This window comes from Hippopotamus amphibius, chromosome 1, assembly GCF_030028045.1.
Source record: "Hippopotamus amphibius kiboko isolate mHipAmp2 chromosome 1, mHipAmp2.hap2, whole genome shotgun sequence".
NCBI lineage: Eukaryota > Metazoa > Chordata > Mammalia > Artiodactyla > Hippopotamidae > Hippopotamus > Hippopotamus amphibius.
The window spans coordinates 232,159,838-232,183,434 of record NC_080186.1 but is presented as its reverse complement, the minus strand read 5'-3'; the positions used below and the strand labels follow the sequence as shown (position 1 = coordinate 232,183,434).

Genomic DNA, 23,597 nt, shown 5'->3' with positions numbered 1-23,597 from the left:
TGCTAATCATGTTTGCTTCTGACCTTCTCCCCTCCACCCCTCAAAGCTGACATACCCAGCAGACTGGACCGGCACTCTGCTGCTTCTCATTGCAGCACAGAGATATTCGGGGTCTCTCCTCAGCACAGACCAGTAGACCTGTTCCCTTCCAGGCCAAAGCCTGAACTTTTAACCCTGTCCAGCCGTTTCACAAATTCATTGTAGAGCAGTTATAGACCTGTGATAAGGGAAACCAAGCAAGAGAGCCCACGTGGAGCCATCTGAGAGCATCAGTGTAGCTCAAGACCACACTTGGCCCCATAGTAGAAGGCCAAGAGGTCATTATCCACCCGGCAGAAAGTACTCCTATCTGTGCCTGCAGGGTTCTATTTTCTGCTTATTTTCTGCACTCACACATAGGAACCGAGGGAAAAAACGTTCAATAATGGTACTGTGGTCAGCTGTACTCTTGAGTTAGGCAGTATCGGAAGAATATTCCCATTTTATAAAAATACCAACTCTTAGACAATTTTCAGAGCTGAAGGGACCTCAGGAATAATCTCTTCCACTGCTTCATTTTAGAGCTGAAGCAACTGAGACCTTGAGAAGGAAATGGACTCCTCCAAGGGTCACCAGAGCAGAACAGGAAGCAGCTTCTCTCTTCCTGTACTCTAGCCATTGCACTACACCATCCCACAAACAGCTTCATCTTGGCTATTTACAAGATGCATTTTTTTTAATGCAAATATATGGCAGGGACTGAAAGAGAACATGAGTGGATTTTTTTTTCCTTGAAAAGTATTTATAATACCACAATGTTTTTACAAGTGATGTTCGTACTTGAATTGTTCTTAGAGAATGAGAAAACACTAAGGATCAAAGAAGTCATCTGATTGCAGAGAAGAAAAAGGGAAGAAAGTCACGGTGGGGGTGGGGGGCTGTGGAAAAAACCAAGATGCGAGGTGTAAGTAGTGTGGAGATGGAATGCAGGTTGAAGGAAGGAAGAATGAGCCTGAAAAAAACACCCATGGAAGAAGGATATAGGAGATCAAGAGAAAAGAAAGACTCCAGAGAAGCCTGAGGAAGTACTTTCAATGGTAAAGTGTGAGAATTCTTAGTGTTACAGATTTAAAATACTGTGAGTAATGGAAAAGGGCAATGGGGAAATGAGCTCTGTTAAGCAGGTGATTTATGTATTTTCTCATTCAATCCTCACAAAATACCATGAGCGGTTACCTTTACATCCATTTTACAGATGAGAAACCATGTCTCAGGAGAAGTTAACTTACCTATGGTCACAAAACTAAAATGTAGTAAAGCCAAGATTTTATTCAGGGTTGACACCAAAATCCATCTAACAATCTAGGTCATGGCTTCCTTTCCATTGGAAACCGTAACACAAGTTACAGTGCAGAGGTAAAACCTCATAGCCACATTTGAAAAACAGCACCCATGTGTCATATTAATGCATCTAACATCACAACCTAGAAATGCTCTATTCTACTAACTTTTACTTTGGGCCATAAGAATTATCTCCAAGCATTGTGGGAACTTGAACTTGGGTTTTGGGCCAAAGAATGATCAGTGTGAGAGGTCCTTTTATTACCTAAGTGATTTTTAAAAAAAATTGTATCAAGGGTTCATGTCCCCATTTCAAAGTAAAACAATGAGTCCTCACCTAGGAACCATAACTTATGTTCCTACCTCACTGCAATTCAGATTAGGTTTCAGAAATCCTAGTACATATTCAGTTTCAATTTCTTCATGCTTATGTATTTGTTAATTAAAATATGATATTTTCAATATAATTTAGCTCCAAAAATTTTAATAGTTCCTCTATTAAGAATATACCACTAGATAACCACATACTGGGAAAATGCCAAAGAATTGATTAAAAGTTCAGATTCCCTTGTTAATTTTAAGGAAAATGATTGGGTATATGATAATTTCTTTGGAAGGTATGTTTTGCTTTCTCTTATTACTACACAACTGGAAATTAATTTAATTTTCATGCTCTCTTGTGCAGTTTCTTGTTTTGTTCTACAGATTTTCCTGATCTTCCCCTCCCCAAAATATTTTAATGTCAAAATAACTGAGCTGATGTTATTTTTTTAGGTCCTAATATAGAAATCTTTTAACAGTTACAAGAAGTTGATTTTAATAGACATTGTTGATTTTAATAGATTAATTATAATTTCAAATGACAGTGAAAAGTTGGGGACGGAATTGAAGAGAACAAGAAGAATGTGAGAAGAAAGGAGTTTCCTCAGTAAGACAACTTTTTTTGTTAATTTTAACCCAAAATTGAACCCATTTTTTATTCATTTCCACATTAAATTATAAACACATTTTGAGGTGTTGTTTTTAGATGTTTTTAATTTGTCTAGTCTAATATATAACCTAAAAATTTTCCACTTAGGGTGTGACAATGCTTAAAAACAAAGCTAAAACAAACCCTTTTTCCTGTTCTGTTTAAGGTGGGTGGATCAAAGACTGTCTGGGCAGATAAGAGAGCTTCAGACTTTGGGCAGCCCCAGTTACTGAGGAGAATAAAAAGCAGGGTTCTTACAATCATGTCTGTAAACAGGTTCTTGCCCAAAAAGGCAAGAGAATTCTCCAAACACTTGTTGGTAAATGCTCAATTCAGTTTGCTACATTTCACATCTTCATCATCTTCAAAGGCTACAAATTTGAAACATTATTGGGCAGGAGGATTTTGAAACTCAAGTTCCATTTATTCTTGGCCAAGTCCAGCAGTCTGGTTCCTAGGATGGGGACAGGGTAGGGTCAAACTGTTAAAGAAATCGTCTCTGATGATTTCCTCATCGCTCAAGCTCCCCAGAGAAGGAGTCAAAAATGTTTGTTATTTTGTTTTGTTTTAAGTATGAGTCTAAAATACAACTGAGAAGAGTGTTTTGCTTTGTGTTTCAGCAGCCAAGATCCAACATGCTCTGATTCTGTAGACCCAGTCCCATTTTTCTTCTTGGGTAACTTCTGCTTGCTTGGTTGGTTGGTTGGTTGGTTGGTTGGTTGGTTGATTGGTTTTTATTCTGGGCACAGTGATGCTTTGAAAGAAATTTGAGACTTGTAAGAAAGGAGAAAAGGAAGAAGAGATTTTGAGTCGGTGTATTAGTTATCTGTTGCTGTATAACAAATTACTTTACACCCTCAAACTTCCAGCTTAAAGTAATAAACATGTATCATCTCACATAATTTCTGAGTAGGAAGAACGGAGCAGCAGCTTACCTGGGCTTCTGGCTTACAGTCGCTCACGGAATTACAGCCAAGCTGTGGGCCAGGGCTGTTGTCCCCTGAAGGCTCAGGATCCACTTCAAGGACACGCACATGGCTGATGACAGGCCTCAGTTCCTTGGTGGCTGTAAACTTCATTTCCTAACCATGTGGGCCTCTGCCTAAGGCTGCTCACAGCAAGGCTTGCTTCCCCCAGAGTGAGTGATCTAAGAGACAGAAAGAGAGAGAGAGGCCAACCGACAGACAAACAGACGCAACATGCCCAAGATGGAAGCCACAGCCTTTTACAACCTAATCTCAGACGTGACATTCCTTCACTTCTGCTGTATCTTATCGCTCAGCAGACCACCCTAGCACGTGGTAGTGGGGGCTTACATGAAGGCACGAGTACCAGGAGATGGGGACTGTTGGGGGCTACCCTGGAGGCTGGCTGTCACAGAAGGCAACTAGCAATATCTGCCAGACGTTGACCACCACCCCGCCACACTTTTTTTTTTCCACACAGTGTGGCTTGTGGGATCTTAGTTCCCCCACCAGGGATTGAACCACGGCCTTTGGCAGTGAGAGCACAGAGCCCTAACCACTGCACCGCCAGGGAATTCCCGACCCTTAATTTATGTTTCATATACCATCATTGAGATTTCACACAGCCAGAGAGGCTGGGACACTCAACACCTATTTATTGAATGGGTGAGTTGAGAAACGTACCTTTCAAGCGGCTGTGCCAGGCCGCTATCTTCTGGCCAACAAACAGCAGCAGAACCATTTTACGAGGACGTCAGCATTTCTTTCTGCAAATAGTTCGTGGGAGTGATTTTCAAATGATGCTCCAAGGGGTCCCAGGTGGAGTCCCCAGCAGGCACTTCCTCGACTCTTCTTGATTCAATCAGAGCAACTCCCCCTGACATCTATTTTTACATGTTGGACTTCCTTTGAAAAACAACTGTTCAGCTAAAAAAAAAGGGGGGGGTGGTGTTTTGAAACTAAACCTTTCTTCTGCATTTTGCCTCTGTTATCTTAAATAAAAATTTTAGAAAATGGATAAATGAAACTGTGGATAGTGTCAAAGAGTATTGTACTCTAAATTTAGAAATCCTCAGGGAGGACTTCGCTGATGGCGGGTTTGATCCCTGGTCTGGGAAGATCCCATATGCCACGGAGCAACTAAGCCCATGCACCACAGCTACTGAACCTGTGCTCTAGAGCCCGCAAGCCACAACTACTGAAGCCTGCGTGCCTAGAGGCCACGCGCCACAAGAGAAACCACCACAACGAGAAGCCCACGCACCACAACGAAGACCCAACACAGCCAATAAATAAATAAATAAACAAATAAATAAATAAGAAATCCTCAGGGAAGCCAAAAGCAGTAAACCCTTAATGTCAATTCAGACATTAGGTTTAAACGTCTTGACTTTGGATTCAAATATACAAAACATACACATGCAGGTACACACAAAAAAGACAGGGAAAATATATATGCAAAAATCTAGAAGTATGCAATTGAAGATTGTGTCTTAAAAGTAAGGTAAAATTAAATTTTTTTGTTTGTTTTTTTTTACTAGCTCTTGAGGAGTGAGGACCTTCTCAGAACATATGAGCCTATCTTTTGACTTTTGTGTCAGACTTTCCTATTAGTTTGGGGGTACAAATTACATAGAGAGGTAGAATCTTGTCTGTATGCCCCTAATTTTTCTGGATTTGTCGTCCCATATCTAAAATTCCCCATATTTCCATGGCTAACCAGACTCTAATCAAACACTGAAAGTGCTTCGAGGGGCCCTTTAAAGCCATTGGGCTTTGACCTCACCTTAAGCCAAACAGAATATTTGGATTTCTATCACAGTAGCTTTTCTTCACCCAAGTTCTCAAAAGTCACAAGTCTCTCAAGTATCTTCTAAATGAGCTCTGTTTTGTGTGCTCTACTTAGCATAAGGCAAAGGGCATTTGCTTTACCAGTAGCTTCATGTCTCAGTTGATTTTAAAGTCCTCAAATATTTACGCATTGACTATAAAGTTTCATTAAGGTGTATCATATCCTCTTAACTATTCCCATAGAAAGGAACAAGGAAAAAATTAATGAATTAACCTCCACTTTTAAGGAAAATAAATAACTTAATTACTGAATTACATTACTTAAAAGTGAATGTTATGGATTGAATTGTGTCCCCAAAAAGATATGTTGAAGTCCTAACCCCCACTATCTCAGTATGTCACCTTATTTGGAAATAGGGGCATTGCAGATGTAAAGATGAGGTCATAATGGAGTAGGGTGGGCCCCTAATCCAATATGACTGGTGTCCTTAGAAGAAAAAAGCCATGTGAAGACTGGGAGAATGCCACGTGAAGACAGAGGGTTAGAGTTTGCATCTACAAGCCAAGGACTGCCTGAAGCTACTAGAACCTAAGAGAGCAATGAACAGATTCTCCCTCAGAGCCCTCAGAAGAAACCAGGCCTACCCACACCTTGATTTTAAGCTTCCATCCTCCAGAACTGTGAGAAAAATCCATTTCTGTTGATTAAGTCACTCAGATTATAGCACTTTGTTTGCAGCCCTAGCAAACCGATACAGTGAACTTGTGTCTTAGTGCTGTAATACAGTTCCCACAACGCCTGTAGGTAAATCAACTCCCGGGCTGCTCTGGGCAGACCCCTGAAAGCTTCTATGTCTCTCCATTGTCCTCAGCAGGGCTCACAGGCTTCTGCCTGCCTTGCAGACAGGTTTTATTTTGCCTATTTATTTTTTTTTAATTTTATTTATTTATTTATTTATTTATTTATTTATTTTTGGCTGCATTGGGTCTTCATTGCTGCAGTGGTTGCAGCAAGCAGGGGCTACTCTTCCTTGCGGTGCACAGGCTTCTCATTGCGGTGGCTTCTCTTGTTGCAGAGCACGGGGCTGCAGGCGCGTGTGCTCAGTAGCTATGGCTCACGGGCTCGAGCACAAGCAGAGTAGTTGGGGCACACAGGCTTAGTTGCTCTGCAGCATGTGGGACCTTCCCGGACCAGGGCTCAAATCCCATGTGCCACAACTACTAATCTAACACTCTAGAGCCACAGAGCAAGCGGCATCTTAACCACTGTGCCACTAGGGAAGACCATCTATTTGATTTTTAACAAATTTATTTTGGCTCCAGTGAGAAAGTTGAGAGATTTCCCATTAAAATCTGGATTCCAGTTTCTCTTGAAAAATCAGAAACTCTGACAGCACACTCAAACTCAATAGGCTTCTAGTCCTTTCTACATCTCATCTGCCTTGAGTTATAGTTATTTTCATACCTGCTTTACCCTCTTCCAAACTTAGTCCCACTTATCTATTCATCCCCTACCACAGTGGTTGTCAAACATCACCAGGCAACAGAATCACCTGGAAGGCTTGTTGAGACAGAGCTCACTGGGACCCACCTCGGCGTTTCTGATGCAGCAGGTTTGGGGTGAAGCCAATGATTTGCACTCCTAGGATTTCCCAGGTGACACTGCAGCTGCTGGGCCAAGGACCACACTTTGAGAACCACTGCCCTACAACACGATATAGGGTCATACACATAAAACGGGCTCAACAAACTGCTGAATTATTATAATTATCGCACAGAGATTAAGAGCACACAAACACCATGTGCAACTTCCAGTTTCGTCACTCACTATGACTTTGTACAAATTAATGTCCTTGTACCTCTGGATCCTTGCTTGATTAGAAAAATGATAGCACCTGTGTACTTCAAAGGGCTACGATCAATATTACGTGGGATACTACAGGTAAAGCCCTGCAGCCGATCGTCGGTGCTCAGTAAACATTAGCTGTTACTACTGCTTATCCTCCTCTTTCCTAGTCTACAAGTTTGAAGCCAGAGTCTTCCTCTCATTTTCCTTTATGTAACCACCCCCTGGATCCTCACCAATATCTAAAGCTGTGCCTCACCCATAACAGGCACTGAATAAATAACTCCCGAATGAATAAATGAAGAAACTAACACACACTCAAACTGCTTGGGCCGAGCTGGAGAGAGACACTTCCCTATGGGTGGGAGAGTGAAGTGAGCCTGGGGCCCAGGTCACCCCCATGAACTCTGCTGCTGGGCTGGCCCCTGCGGCCCCAGGCACCCACACACCCCAACTCCGGCTGGCCCCCGTGGACCAGGGTCCAGTGGACCCACCCCAGCACCCTGAGGCCCCATAGACTCAGGGCCAGGCCCTCCCCATGGGCCCAATGCCAGACCCCCTACCCCCAGGGCTCGGTTAGCCACAAACTCAGGCTCAAGGCCACCCCAGCACCAGGCTGCCCCCAGGGACCAGACAAGGGCTGGAGGAAAAGGGAAGATGCCGGTTAAAGGTACAAGGTTGCAGTTGTGTGGGATGAAGAAGTCTGTAGTTAATAACACTGCAACTGCTGGAAATGCACTAGACTTCAGGGCTCTCACCATAAAGAGGGGGTAGCTGTGAGGATATGCTGTGTTCGTTAGCGTGACTGTGATACTCATTTCACTGTGAATGTGTGCACCAAACCATCAGGATGTACACCTTCAGGATATATGTTTACTTAAAAATAAAACAAATAAATTTTTAAAAAAATTGTGTGGGCCAAACATGTCAACTAGGACAACCAAGCTGAGTCGACACTCTTCGAGAGCCCTTATAATCGGGACGCAAAGCTGAAGTTCAAAGGGTATTCCCACATTAAAGGGTAAACGCAGAGATGGTTGGTAAATATAACAGTTCCCCGAAGGGGCATTAACAGCTAGCTTTCTGCACACGCCCTCGGTGCCAGGCACTGCTCTCCGTCCTGCGTGCTCACTCGCCCCTGGAATCAGGCCTCATTAATGTTAAACCTCAGGTTGATGCAGCAGCTAGCAATTGCGTTTGGCTGCTTGTGACAGAGACACCAAAAATAATGACCCAAACACACAAAGGAATCTTCTCTCATAAGGAAAATCCAGAGGAGGCAGGTCAGGGCAAGGGTGACAGACAACTCAGCAAAATCTTCAGGGACTGAGGCACCTTCTTTCTTCCTGCTCCACACCTCAACCCTCAGCTCTGTCCCCAAGGTCACCTTGGAGTCTAGCGTGGCTAATCGGGGCGCCAGCCTCATATCAGCTTTCCAGTCAGCAGGGAGACGGGAAGGGCAAAAGTGTCCGCCCTCCCTCTGCAGAAGGCTTCCTGGAAGTCCCACAGAATACTCTGCCCTCGTCCAGTCAGCCAAAACCTGGTCACACGGCCACACCTACCCCAGGGGAAACTCGATCTTTGAGCTGAACACGTTGCTGCCCTGGGAAAGCCAGCTTCTGTTAGTAAGGAGAGAGGGAGAGCCCATCGAGAGCATTTGCTGTGTCTGCAACAGCTAAGACATGTACACACCCGTACACACACATACACACACGCGGTCTTCATCCTGGGCTCCCATTGACAAACTAATCACACTTTGAAACACGTTTCAAATTTGTGAAGTAAGCTACTGTGAGTGTAGGTTTCACTCTCACATTTTTGCTCTCACCTTTTCCATGAAGCAAAACAAGAACCTTAACCACATCTCAGCCTTGGGGAGAACAGCCGGCTCAGCAGCAGGGCCACGGACTGCGTCTGCGAGTGTGAATTTGGATCACATACTATGACGATGCTGGCGGTGGGATAAAAATAAATACCTCCGGACACCCTCCGCGCTGTGATTACAGCATTCAAACCTTGAGCCTGAGGGTGCTGAAAGCAAACAGCAACAGGGGAAGAATGAACACACTGTAACACCTCCTTCAGGGAAAGCTGATAGGATCTGAAAAAACAGAAGACATCATGTAGTAGGAAACTCTCCCTCTCCCTCTCTCTCCCTCTCTCTTTTCTCCTCTCCCCCTTTCCACTATCTAAAATGTATCAGGGTTGCAGTTTTAATTAACTTTGTGACTTAAGTTGTAAAGCACCTGTATGCAAACCACCAAAGAGCACCGCCTCCGTTGAAACCCTCTAAGCCATCAGCTAACCTGGATTTGCCGTTCCTCCGTGGCTGGAGCCTCGCAAGGCAGACAAAAACTCTTTTATAAAGAAGCTCGGAAAGAACTGAACTCTGAAACGATAGGGTCTCTGTGTTCTTTGTGTAGGTAGGCAATTTCCCAGCAAGGTTTCGGGTTTTGCAGTTAGCTTTTGTAATTACAATAAAAGAGAGATAGTAACCTTTACAGTGAGTGGCAGTAGCACCCTAACACGAGGCTGTGTGAAAACAGATCACATTACCTGGAGCCTCACATTGCAGCGGGGGGGCGGGGGGGTTATTGTAAAAAACTGGGTTCTGTGGTAGGCATCCAGGTAGCCTTTCTTCATGGAGGCAGGCCATTGCACCTGTGTGAAGCAGATTTTTTTTTCAGTAAGGGGAAAACTCCCCTCCCTGCAATTCAATGGATATTGAAAGTCACTTGCTAAATGGATTTGTGGGGGAGTTTGGGGTGGCGGCGGGGGTGGGCTGTGGTGGACAGAGAGGATGAGCTCTTGCAGGTGGCAGGGGAAGCATCCACAAGCTAAGTAAACTGCTAGGTGAACCACCTCAGGGGTAAGACTGTTTGTGATTCCTTGGGCTGTTGTGTAACTTCTAGAAGAGGTAACTTAGGAGTCTGGCTACCTTGGTTAAGCCACTGGACTAACAGAGTTTGGATACCGCTGGTCATCACCACTTTTGCTTCCCTGTGGTGAGAATTAAATCAAGCATCCTGTGAATGCTGTTAAGAACTGTTTTCAGCGTTGAAGACTTTCTTTTAACTTAGTTCACGGAACATGAGTGTTGCATACAATTATAGCCTACCTAATAAATACCAGCATTAAAAATCACACCTTCCTACACTGTTGGTGGGAATGTAAATTGATATAGCCACTATGGAGAACAGTATGGAGTTTCCTTAAAAAACTAAAAATAGAATTACCAGATGACCCAGCAATCCCTCTACTGGGCATATACCCAGAGAAAACCATAATTCAAAAAGACACATGCACCCCAATGTTCATTGCAGCACTATTTCCAACAGCCAGGACATGCAAGAAACCTAAATGTCCGTTGACAGACGAATGGATAAAGAAGATGTGGTACATATATACAACGGAATATTACTCAGCCATAAAAAGGAATAAAATTGCATCATTTGTAGACATGGATGGACCTAGAGATTGTCATACAGAGTGAAGTGAGTCAGAAAGAGAAAAACAAATATCATATATTAATGCATATATGTGGAATCTAGAAAAATGGTACAGATCAACCTATTTGCAAGGCAGAAATAGAGACACAGATGTAAAGAACAAACATACGGACACTAAGAGGGGAAAGTGGGGGGGGGCAGGTTGGGGTGGGATAAACTGGGAGATTGGGAGTGCCATATATACATTAATATGTATTAAACAGATGACTAAGAAAAAAATATCAAATTGTACACTTTAAATATATGCAATTTATTGTATGTCAAAAAAAATCCTGTTTCCAACTGTGCATTGCTAATACATAGAAATAGGGTTGATTTTTATGACTTCAAAAAAAATCACATTTTCACATAGAGAGTTGTCCTTCGTGCTGAGCTTCTGCTAGTAGAAGAATTTAAAGAGAGTGGTTCTTATCCATCAGTGTTAATTGGCCTTCTCCACACCCCACTAGGGACTGGAACTGTGTGGAAGAAGGGGTGGATGGCGGAAATTCAGTACCAGTAAAGGCTGCTCAATTGATAGCAGATGGGTACTGAGGAGCAGTCATGCAGTCAGTAAATATTTATTGAGTGGGGAGCTTTAACGGGATATTGTCAGAGCTCAAAAGAGGGTATGCATACGAAGTGGTCTGAGATTAATAAACTTACAAGAGCAAAACCAGATTGGCACAAATTTGGAAGTGCGGAGGAGCTGCAGAAGGGAACATGGAACACGCAGAAGGTGAGGCCAACTCAGGAAGGTGGTTTGGGACTAGGCTAACTTTGAATCCGAAGTTTAGGGCTCGTAACCCCAGGTCCCTGCCATGACGTATAAATTCCTCCTGGACCCAACCAGCCACTCACTGGGGGCCAGAACCCATCGAGGACACTTTAAGCATGTGTGTGTGTCATACTCTATCTTTCAGACTTCCTAGAAAAGGAAAGGTATGTACCACAGAGGTCAAAAGTGACCCAAAGAAGTATTCTGTTTGGCCTGCAAAAAAAAAAAAAATTTTTTTTGAGCCAACATTTAAAAATCAATGGAGATAAAAATTAATTAAAAAATAAAACAGAAAACAAACAACAAATCCACAAAGTATCTGTGCCACTAAAATAAAAAAATTTAAAAACAGCCAAAAAAAAAATTCACTGGAGATTTCTGTCTTCTTTAAAAGAAATTAGAAGATATGGCAACCCGGGGCTTTGCACCACCAAAATGTGAGTCCAAAGCTGGTAAACGTGTGACCCCCACCTCACCATCCTTGCCTCCCCTCACACAGTCCCTACCACTTCCTATGGCCTCCTTTACTCTGAAGTCACCCATCAGCTGCCTTATCTCATAAGAGTTACAAGGTTGGTATTTCATAGTAAAGAAATTTCTTCTTCCAATGACACTGTCAAATATGGGGACATGACAGACCTGAAGGACTATATATCAAGGAAAAAAATCATTCTTTGCTTCATTCTACAACTTTCTCTTGAGGACCAACTATGAGCCAGTACTGTTTTAAAACACTAAGGATGTAGGGGTAGGATGGGGCCTGGGGGGAGCGGGGGAATGGGCGTGTTCTTCCCCTTGTCAAGCTGTTTCTTATTTGTGAGAGATAGACAATAAACAAAAATACAGCAGCACTTCAGAGAGTAGTGTGTAATATGAGAAGGAAAAAAAAATGGGTAAGGTAAGGGTGGCGGCTCAGGATGGGGTGAAAGGGCACAGAATATGTTGGTCACAGAAGGCTGCTCCACTGAAGCGACCTTTGAACAGAAATCAGAATGAACTGGAAGAGGGAGCACTGAGAAGATGTATTTCTTTGTAGAAGAGAAAAAAAATCTTTCAATATACTTAATAGGCACAGGGTGTTTGTGTCCAAAGAACTCAAGACACTATTATAAAATAAACCAAGGTAACAATTATGGAATAGCACACAGAAAAATTGAGGCCCAGTCTTCAAGAAGCCTGCTTTTTAAATGATTTTAAATGAAATTATTTAAAAAAAAAAAACCTACATTTTGAATTTTTATACTCATTTCATTAAAGACCAAAATTCAGTTTGATATTAGCAATCTAATTACATTTCAATCTTAGTGACCTTATGGGATAGGGAAGAACATCTCCAGTCTACAGATAGAAAAGCAAGGCTCAGAACCATTAAAAGTCCTTGCTTCTGGCAACACTGTTGCTAAGTAGACAAGAAAAGACAAGGCTATCCTGACTTTGGTCCCAGCATTGGAGGCTAGATCTTTAATACATTCCTCCTTGGAAGCAAGTGTAACAAGAGCAGAGCAAAAGCAGACCTGGGTGGGAAAGTGAGGGGGTACAGAGCTTTAGAGGGCCAGGAAGTGTTTCTGAGCAATCAGCTATAGATACAAAATTTCTTCATGATCTTATGTTACTTCTGAAATACAAACACATTTTACATTTGCTCCATAATGTATCTGTATTCTTTCAATTTCAATCAAATAAACACACTACAAGAAGATGTGCTGTTTTTACTGCTTAACTTTGCCTACCATCAGCCCAAATGCACTAGTACCCCAGTGTAGAAAAGGGGCCAGAAGGCCTGCAGAATTAACTAGCAGAACCAGAGCCACCAAGAACTTGAACACCCACCAGGGCTACAGACCATAATAGTCTACATCAAATGCACAATTATTAAGGTACATAAAGATGATTAAAATACTCTACATTGCAAACATAAGCAAGCATGTATTACAAAAAGGTATTCAAGTACCAAATATTCAGTTTGGTGTAATTTTCAAGATGTTGTGCACATCTGGATATAAAATAACACAATCTAAGAAAACTGGGGGTGGTAAGATCCAAGAATAAAGTTATTGTCATCGAACACAAATCAGTGGATTGCTGAGACAAGTTTTCCTTTACTGCATAATGTCATTATTTCATTAAGGGTAAAATACAACGTTACTGTTCTGGAATGTATCACATAGATGTTTCCAAGGGTTGGTGTCTCTGCATTCTCCCAATCATAAACTGTTACAGATGGGTTTCTGGGGTTCTATTGATCATATGATGAGAATAGCTCTCCCTTGCCTTGTCTTACAGTCTTTGTGTAACTGCAGGGGCTTGTTACTTATCAGTTTCTGGCTCATCTGTAATGAGATCCTCTTCCCTAAATTTTCCCTGAAGGACTCTATCTATATTGCACTTGATATTTTACCCAAAATCCAAGTAGAAGGATGAACTTGGCAAGAGTCTTTCCTCAACCCATTCATCACAACCATTGCAAATGGCTGGCATGAGTCCACATTATTTCCCTCACATTCCAACGCATGTTGTTCCAAGACATCTTTCCATGTACCATGTAGGAAACAGCTCCACACACCAAGGAATCCAATACTCTGTCCAAAGACCTTTGAAGAAGATGCTGATGTTGGTTCACTTGAACTAAGTCTTCTGGAAATAAATTTGGCCTTGAGTTAGTAGTGGATTTTAAAGAAGGATGCAGAAATGTCCTTCTAGGGCCCATTTCAAGTGAGGGGGAAATAAAGACTTGTTTCATCTGCAAACCATTTGAGGAAGAAACTGACCAGGAGGCTCTCTTCAAATGCTTTGCCGTGGCCTCTAACCTTCTGCTGCTTCCTTCCCTTCTCTTCCTCCACCTCCTTATTCCTATCCTTTAAAAGCAAATCACTGCAGCCCCACTTGCTCCATTGCTCTAGGTGATGCTGTCCTTATCTGTCTTCCTGTTGCTGGAAATGCCTGTCTCTAGCATCTCCTCTCTCAGTGCTACCCTTCCCACGGCTGCCAGAGCAAACTTAGCAAAGCACAGATCTAGTCCAGTCCCTCTCCTGATTAAAAGTCTCAGAAGCTCCCCATGCCTGCGGGGGAAGATCCTTCTTACAGGACCCAGATTACCTTTTTCTCCCATCTCCGACAGTTCCCTGCCCCATGTACTCTGGGCCCTGCTCTCCCTCCACCACACCTGTGCACCTGCTGGCCTTTCCAAATGGAACACCTTTCCTTCCCTCTGCCTGTTCCGATTCTGTTTGAATTTCTTCACAATTCAGCTCTCCTCTCTCAAACATCCCCGCTCCACCCCGGCTCCACTTAGAGCACCTCAAACAGAGCTCTAACTTAGCAAGTATATTCTAACTTCATTTGTTTTACCACCTCTACCCAGGCCTCACCATCCCTCAGAGGATAAAGACTGGGTCTTTATTGAATAATGCCTACCCCCCCAGGGAAATTAACTCCCCTGCACATCCAATCTACCCTACCTTAAAGAAACCCCAAGACTGGAAGCTGAGAGATGCTGTAGCACGTGCTTGAGAAGGGCCCCCAGGAGAAACACTGGGACCTGCCCACCACAGCTGCAGCAGAAATCAGGTGGGCTGAGGCCACACAGCTAAGGGCATAAAATATGTCTGCTGCAGGCACACAGATTTGAGTAACCATGGAAACTCAGAGTAGGAGAGCACCTCAGAGGCCCCCTGGCCCAGCTTCTCATGCAGTGCAGGGATGATTTTGCAGATCACTGACAGATGGGCGGCTTCTCCTCCTCTCTTCCCTTGACAAAGCCAAATGTTATCACCAGACAGCTCGCTGCTTGCCATTTCTACCAAATATAAATTGATCTGATTTTAATAATATTTAAAATTAAATAATAACATTATTGAATGCTTATTATATGCCAAGTACTATACTAAGAGCTTGGCATGTACCATTTAATCTTCATAAGTACCTTCTCTGGTGAATACAATCATCATCTCCATTTTCTAGGTAAAGGCTGTAGCAGATGCTGCCTGGGCCCTGACCATCCCCGCTCAGTCCCCTCATTTTAGTGCATTCTGGCAGGATTCTCCCATGCCACACCTGCATCTCTGGGCCAGAGTCCATTTTCCTGCAGTATATTTGGCCAGAAGTGCCAGAGAATTAACACCCCCTTAGAAGCATCCCTCAACCAATGATCAAGAGGACTGCTCCTCAAGTGGGTTGGCTCTGCAGTGTGTGGTCTACACTGGCTCTCAGGTTCTGCAGTGGGTTGAAGCTCTGGTCCTACAATTGTAACGCACTGGATAACTCATCTTTATTGACCACGTTCCCTTCATCTGCTCACTTCCCCACTCCCCTACCAGTGTTTTCTGAGATCACCTCCCCATATTTGCACTTGAAACCTGGTTGCTGGGTCTACCTCTGGAGAACTTAACAAAGACAAGAAGGCACAGAGATCCAGGGACACATTCAGGGTGATGGCTCACTCCAGGGACCTCACTTACCTCCACTACCCTGTGCTGCTTCTTCATCCAGGCTTCCCACTGGACAAAGAAATGCCATCTTCTCCTTCCTCTATAACCAAATACATGAAGACAACTCAAGCAGCTCTGCCGTGACTGATACAAACGTGGTTTCCGTGCCCAACACCCCCTCGTGAGGCACCCTCTCTAGCTTCATATTTTCCACTTACAATTAAACATATGAAATTTTTTCTGCTTTAAACTTTTCGTGATTCCACGCATATGTTTCTTAATCCTGTGTCATTATAGAAACAGAGAATTCAGAACATAGTCTAGTAAGCCATTGAATTTTAACCCTATTTTAATAAGAAAAAAAAATGCCTGGGACTATTTCTATGTTCAAAATAGCATCCATACACACAATGTTGAATTGATTACAGTGAATCTTATTAAATATGGCAATACAAGTGATAATTATGTTAAGTTCTTATCAATTTAGCAAGATGTAAATATTGCACATCTACCATTCATTAAGAAAATAACAATAAACACTCTAATAGACTCCTACTGTATATCTTAATCAACTTCACCCTCATCCAGAAGTCCTGGATTTACCTCTGATACAACCTCTTCTCTAGCATCTTCCAAGTTGGCTATAAATAAAAATTCAGGCCTCATAAATTAGCTCTACAGAAAGTACTCCCAGAAGCAAGCCACTCCACAGTGGCCTGTGTAAAACATCATTGCTGAGTTTAAAGTTCTTGAATGGAAGATGCATTGGGAATGCACGGAAGGATGCAGTAATTCTCACAGAGAACCAGCTGAACACCAGCAGACGGCCTCGGACACCAGATGGGACTGCGGGGAGCCCGACATAGCCGGTAGGGAGGCATCTACGAGGGCTCAGAGAGGGTGAAGCGGCGGAGCTGTGGCAGACGGGAGGGAGGGAGAAACATACGGAGGGGCCGCAGCGCAGCTCAGCGTTCCCGGACCGAGACATCGATCCCCGACCGAACGGAGGGTCCAGGAGCGGGAGCGTGGGAACCGGAGAGCTGGTTCAGTGTGGGAAACATTGTTGCCGGTAGGGTGACGGACCGAGAGGACAGGAGGGAGGAGGCCCGCGGAGAGGAGTGCCCGTTCCTGAGAGCTGCCCAGCCATGATGGCGGCTGGAGGCTGCGGGCTCACTGGCGGCTGGGAGGAGCCACTCGCATAGCCTCTCTCTCTCTTTCCGCGCCTCTGCAACAGGCAGTGGAGAGACGCCCTGCGGGCCACCTAAGGCGCTCAGGGATAACAACCACCCTCAGGCACTCGGGCGGGGCTAGATTAAAACCCCTTGCAACGCCAGCAGCAGGGAGGCTGCCGAGAGAAAAAGAAAAGAAAAGAAAAGAAAAAAACCCCCCAGAGAGGCCCAACTCTAAGACTTTCTGTTTACACCTGAGCCACCGGCGCCCTCTGCAACAGGCACCTCCAAGCCTGACTGAGACATCAGTGCGCCACTGCTCACTCCCTCCCAGGAGAAGGAGCCACTGTTGTACCCTCTCCTTCCCCACACACCGATTCTTACAGACGAACAATAAAGGAACCTCTGCTGGTCACAGAATAACGCAAAAAAACCCAAGGACAAGCAACCCCAAAAGTTTGGACAACCATGAGGAAACAAAGAAACACCATGCAGGCAAAGGAGCAGGAAAAAAACCCACAAGATCAAATAAATGAGGAGGAAATAGGAAAAATGCCTGAAAAGGAATTTAGAGTAATGATAGTAAAAATGATACAAAATCTCGATAACAAAATAGAGAAAGTACAAGAAACAGTTCATAAGAACTCAGAAAAACAAACAGCAATGGATAACAAAATAACTGAAATTAAAAATACTCTAGATGCTATAACCAGCAGAATGACTGAGGCAGAAGAACGAATAAGTGAGTTGGAAGATAGAATGGGGGAAATAACTGCCGCAGAGCAGGAAAAAGAAAAAAGAATAAAAAGATTAGAAGACAGTCTCAGAGACCTCACTGATAACATTAAGCGTACCAACATTCGAATTATAGGCATCCCAGAAGAAGAAGAAAACAAGAAAGGGTCTGAGAAAATATTTGAAGAGGTTATAGTGGAAAACTTCCCCAACATGGGAAAGGAAATAATTAACCAAGTCCAAGAAGCACAGAGAGTCCCATACAGAATAAACCCAAGGAGAAATACACCAAGACACATATTAATCAAACTAACGACAACTAAACACAAAGAAAAAATATTAAAAGCAGCAAGAGAAAAGCAACAAACAACATATAAGGGAAAACCCATCAGGATAACAGCTGACCTTTCCACAGAAACTCTGCAGGCCAGAAGGGAATGGCAGGATATCCTGAAAGTCCTGAAAGAGAGAAACCTACAGCCAAGAATACTCTACCCAGCAAGAATCTCATTCAGATTTGAGGGAGAAATCAAAAGCTTTCCAGACAAGCAAAAGTTAAGAGAATTCAGCACCACCAAACCAGCCTTACAACAACTGCTAAAGGAACTTCTCTAAGTAGGAAACACAAGAAAAGGAAAACACCTACAAATACAAACCCAAAACAATTAAGAAAATGGTAATTGGAACACACATGTCAATAATCACCTTAAATGTAAATGGATTCAATGCTCCAACCAAAAGACACAGACTGGCTGAATGGATACAAAAACAAGACCCTTCTATATGCTGCCTACAAGAAACCCACTTCAGACCAAGGGATACATATAGACTGAAAGTAAAGGGATGGAAAAAGATATTCCATGCAAATGGAAGTCAAAAGAAAGCTGGAGGAGCAATACTCATATCAGACAAATTAGACTTGAAAGTAAAGACTATTAAAAGAGACAAGGAAGGACACTACATAATGATCAAGGGATCCATCCAAGAAGAACATATCACAATGGTAAATATCTATGCCCCCAATATAGGAGCACCTCAATACATAAGGCAAATGCTAACAGCTATAAAAGGGGACATCGACAGGAACACAATAATAGTGGGAGACTTGAACACCCCACTTGCATCAATGGACAGATCATCCAAACAGAAAATAAATAAAGACACACAAGCTTTAAATGACACATTAGACCATCTCAACTTCATTGATATTTATAGGACATTCCATCCAAAAACGACAGAATACACGTTCTTCTCAAGTGCACACGGAACATTTTCCAGGATAGATCACATCTTGGGTCACAAATCAAACCTCAGCAAATTCAAGAAAATTGAAATCATATCAAGCATCTTCTCAGACCACAACGCCATGAGACTAGATATCAATTACAGGAAAAAAACTGCAAAAAAGAAAAACACATGGAGGCTAAACAATTCACTCCTAAACAACCAAGGAATCACTACAGAAATCAAAGAGGAAATCAAAAAATATCTAGAAACAAATGACAACGAAAACACAATAACCCAAAACCTATGGGATGCAGCAAAAGCAGTTCTAAGGGGGAAGTTTATAGCAATACAGTCCTACCTTAAGAAACAAGAAAATGATCGAATAAACAACCTAACCTTACACCTCAAACAACTAGAGAAAGAAGAACAAAGAAACCCTAAAGTGAGCAGAAGGAAAGAAATCATAAAGATCAGAGCAGAAATAAATGAAAAAGAAAGGAAAGAAACCATAAGAAAAATAAATAAAACTAAAAGCTGGTTCTTTGAGAAGATTAACAAAATTGATAAACCATTAGCCAGACTCATCAAGAAAAAAAGGGAGAAGATGCAAATCAACAGAATTAGAAATGAAAAAGGAGAAGTAACAACGGACACCTCAGAAATACAAAAGATCATGAGAGACTACTACAAGCAACTATATGCCAATCAATTGGATAACCTGGAAGAAATGGATACATTTTTAGAAAAATACAATCTTCCAAGACTGAACCAGGAAGAAATAGAAACCATGAACAGACCAATCACAAGTACGGAAATTGAGGCAGTGATTAAAAATATCCCAACACTCAAAAGCCCAGGACCAGATGGGTTCACAGGCGAATTCTATCAAACATTTCGAGAAGAGTTAACACCTATCCTTCTCAAACTCTTCCAAAATATTGCAGAAGGCAGAGCACTCCCAAACTCATTCTACGAGGCTACCATCACCCTGATACCAAAACCAGGCAAAGATGTCACAAAAAAAGAAAACTACAGACCAATATCACTGATGAATATAGATGCAAAAATCCTCAACAAAATACTAGCTAAAAGACTGCAACAGCGCATTAAAAAAATCATACACCATGATCAAGTGGGGTTTATCCCTGGGATGCAAGGATTCTTCAATATACGCAAATCAATCAATGTGATACATCATATCAACCAACTGAAGGATAAAAACCATATGATCATTTCAACAGATGCAGAAAAAGCTTTTGACAAAGTTCAACATCCATTTATGATAAAAGCTCTCCAGAAAATGGGCACAGAAGGAAATTACCTCAACATAATAAAAGCCATATATGCAAAACCAAAAGCCAACATTGTTCTCAATGGAGAAAAACTGGAAGAATTCCCCCTAAAAACAGGAACAAGACAAGGGTGTCCACTCTCACCACTATTATTCAACATAGTTTTGGAAGTTTTAGCCACAGCAATCAGAGAAGAAAAAGAAATAAAAGGAATCCAAATTGGAAAAGAAGAAGTAAAATTGTCACTCTTTGCAGATGACATGATATTATATATAGAAAACCCTAAAGACTCTACCAGAAAACTGCTAGCACTCATTGATGAGTTTAGTCAAGTAGCAGGATACAAAATTAATGCACAGAAATCTCTTGCATTCCTATACACTAACAACGGAAGAGCAGAAAGAGAAATTAAGGAAACTCTCCCATTCACCATTGCAACCAAAAGAATAAAATACCTAGGAATAAACCTGCCTAAGGAGGCAAAAGATCTGTATGCAGAAAACTTTAAGACATTGATGAAAGAAATCAAAGATGACACAAACAGATGGAGGGACATACCATGTTCCTGGATTGGAAGAATCAACATCATGAAAATGTCTGTACTACCCAAAGCAATTTACAGATTCAATGCAATCCCGATCAAATTACCAATGGCATTTTTCACAGAACTAGAGCAAGAAATCTTACGATTTGTATGGAAACGCAAAAGACCCCGAATAGCCAAAGCAATCTTGAGAAGGAAAAATGGAGTTGGTGGAATCAGGCTTCCTGACTTCAAACTATACTACAAGGCCATAGTGATCAAGACAGGATGGTACTGGCACAAAAATAGAAAGGAAGATCAATGGAATAGAATAGAGAACTCACAAGTAAGCCCAAACACATATGGGCACCTTATCTTTGACAAAGGAGGCAAGAATATACAATGGAAAAAAGACAGCCTCTTCCATAAGTGGTGCTGGGAGAACTGGGCAGCAACATGCAAAAGAATGAAATTAGAACACTTCCTAACACCATACACAAAAGTAAACTCCAAATGGATTAAAGACCTACATGTAAGGCCAGACACTATCAAACTCCTAGAGGAAAACATAGGTAGAACACTCTATGACATCCATCAAAGCGCCATCCTTTTTGACCCACCTCCTAGAATCATGGAAATAAAATCAAGAATAAATGAATGGGACCTCATGAAACTTAAAAGCTTTTGCACAGCAAAAGAAACCATAAACAAGACTAAAAGGCAACCCTCAGAGTGGGAAAAAATAATTGCCTATGAAACAACGGACAAAGGATTAACCTCCAAAATATACAAGCAGCTCATGAAGCTTAATACCAAAAAAGCAAATAACCCAATCCACAAATGGGCAGAAGACCTAAATAGACATTTCTCCAAAGAAGACATACCAATGGCCAACAAACACATGAAAAGATGCTCCACATCACTAATCATCAGAGAAATGCAAGTCAAAGCCACAATGAGGTATCACCTCACACCAGTCAGAATGGCCATCATCACAAAGTCTGGAAACAACAAATGTTGGAGAGGGTGTGGAGAAAAAGGAACTCTCCTGCACTGTTGGTGGGACTGTAAATTGGTACAGCCACTATGGAAAACAATTTGGAGGTTCCTTAAAAAACTACAAATAGAACTACCATATGATCCAGTCATCCCACTCCTGGGCATATACCCAAAGAAAACCATAATCCCAAAAGAAACTTGTACCATAATGTTTATTGCAGCACTCTTTACAATAGCCAGGACATGGAAGCAACCGAAATGCCCATCAACAAATGAATGGATACAGAAGATGTGGCATATATATACAATGGAATATTACTCAGCTATAAAAAGGGATGAGATGGAGCTATATGTAATGAGGTGGATAGAACTACAATCTGTCATACAGAGTGAAGTAAGTCAGAAAGAGAAGGACAAATATTGTATGCTAACTCACATATATGGAATCTAAAAATGGTACTGTTGGACTCAGTGACCAGAACAAGGATGCAGATACAGAGAATGGACTGGAGAACTCGAGGTATGGGAGGGGGCGGGGGGTGAAGGGGAAACTGAGACGAAGCGAGAGAGTAGCACAGACATATATATACTACCAACTGTAAAATAGTCAGTGGGAAGTTGTTGTATAACAAAGGGAGTCCAACTTGAGGATGGAAGATGCCTTTGAGGACTGGGGCGGGGAGGGTGGGGGGGGCTTGAGGGGGGGAGTCAAGGAAGGGAGGGAAGATGGGGATATGTGTATAAAAACGGATGATTGAACCTGGTGTACCCCCCCAAAAAATAAATTAATTAATTAATTAATTAATTAAAAAAAAAAAGTTCTTGAACGGCTACAAAGAGGCAATCTAGGTACAACGTAGTCAATGCACAGTAACTGATAATTTTAGGGATCATGTCACAGATTAAGAAATGACAATCTACAGAATAGTAGGGTAAGAGGAACCTTAGAGAACATCTATTTTAATTTCATCTTTCGCAGAAGTAAGACATTACAGATAGGTAGTAAGGTAATCAGAATTAGCACTTAGCTTTCTAAGCTCTCAATTCCGTGCTTAGTCCATTTACCATAATCTGTCACATATTCTGAATAATTCAGTTTCCATCCAATTACAATAGAGTGCCCTTATGTATGGCGTCACTAATTCATCTTCATGATAACCAGCACCTTGTTTGGTAAGTGAAACTAAGCAAATTTATGTCTCAGGAATTTAAAATGAGGACAATGAGAGCCTGAGTCCGCGGAGAAAACTTAAATGGAGAGGTTGTGCTGAATAGTACAGAATTAACACCGGGTGCCACGTGAGCTCTATACGATAGATCCGTGTAAGCTGCCACAGAGTCCCAAAGAGAGAAAGTAGCCTGAGTCTCCCTTTCCCAAAGTTCTTCTGAGGTCTGATGACATTTGCACTTCATGAAGGTTGTTTTTATTTTAATGTAGCATCCCTCAGCCAATTGACTTGAATGAGCTTGTGTAGGCTTCTCGTCCCGGTAAACGAAAGTCCCTGGGTAGAAGGACCTTCCCTCTTCTTGCTCCTAAACTAAGCAACTATCATGATGGGTGTTGAATAATGGGAGAGTAAGAATGGCCTTGGGAATCAGCACGAAGAACTGGAATAAAGCAGGAGGCTAAGTTTAGCCAGATGCCAGCTGTGGTTAGAGAATGTCACTGTGTGGGAAGAAGAGGCTGAGATTCCTAACTTCTTAAGCCAGTGTAGTGCCAGTTCCTTGATATGACAAACGTATGGGATTTGAGTGGTGAGTTTTCTGCCCCCCTCCTCCTCTAGACTTACCCTGGTAATTCCAAAGCAAAGAAACAAAGGAGCCTAATCTGTGAATATGAATTTCCCACAAGCTACTCCTCTGATCATGAACTTATGGTCCTTCCGAGGTCTCTGCTGTTCCCACATTTTAGAGGTGGGTCAGCACCTGAAGTCATAGGGCCTCTTCCAGTTTCATACTGGTCTTATTGGTTTCCTATAGACCTCAGACAGTCAGTATAGTTAAATATTATAAAGCATTTTTTTTATAAAACATTTTACAAGAGCTTCTCCCTTCCAGTATAAACAC

General features: G+C 42.3%; 1 long non-coding RNA gene across 2 annotated transcripts; it reads right to left on the bottom strand.

The window, feature by feature from the left end:
* Positions 1 to 2,254: 2,254 nt before the first annotated feature.
* Positions 2,255 to 6,751, bottom strand: LOC130832252 (uncharacterized). Of its 2 annotated transcripts, none has more exons than XR_009048280.1 (4): positions 6,638 to 6,751; positions 3,940 to 4,022; positions 3,226 to 3,437; positions 2,255 to 3,063 (listed from the first exon to the last, which is right to left on the bottom strand). It is a non-coding gene; the product is annotated as an uncharacterized LOC130832252 (long non-coding RNA). The 2 variants fall into 2 exon arrangements; XR_009048279.1 differs by having other exon boundaries at positions 3,940 to 4,182; positions 6,638 to 6,691.
* Positions 6,752 to 23,597: the final 16,846 nt, after the last annotated feature.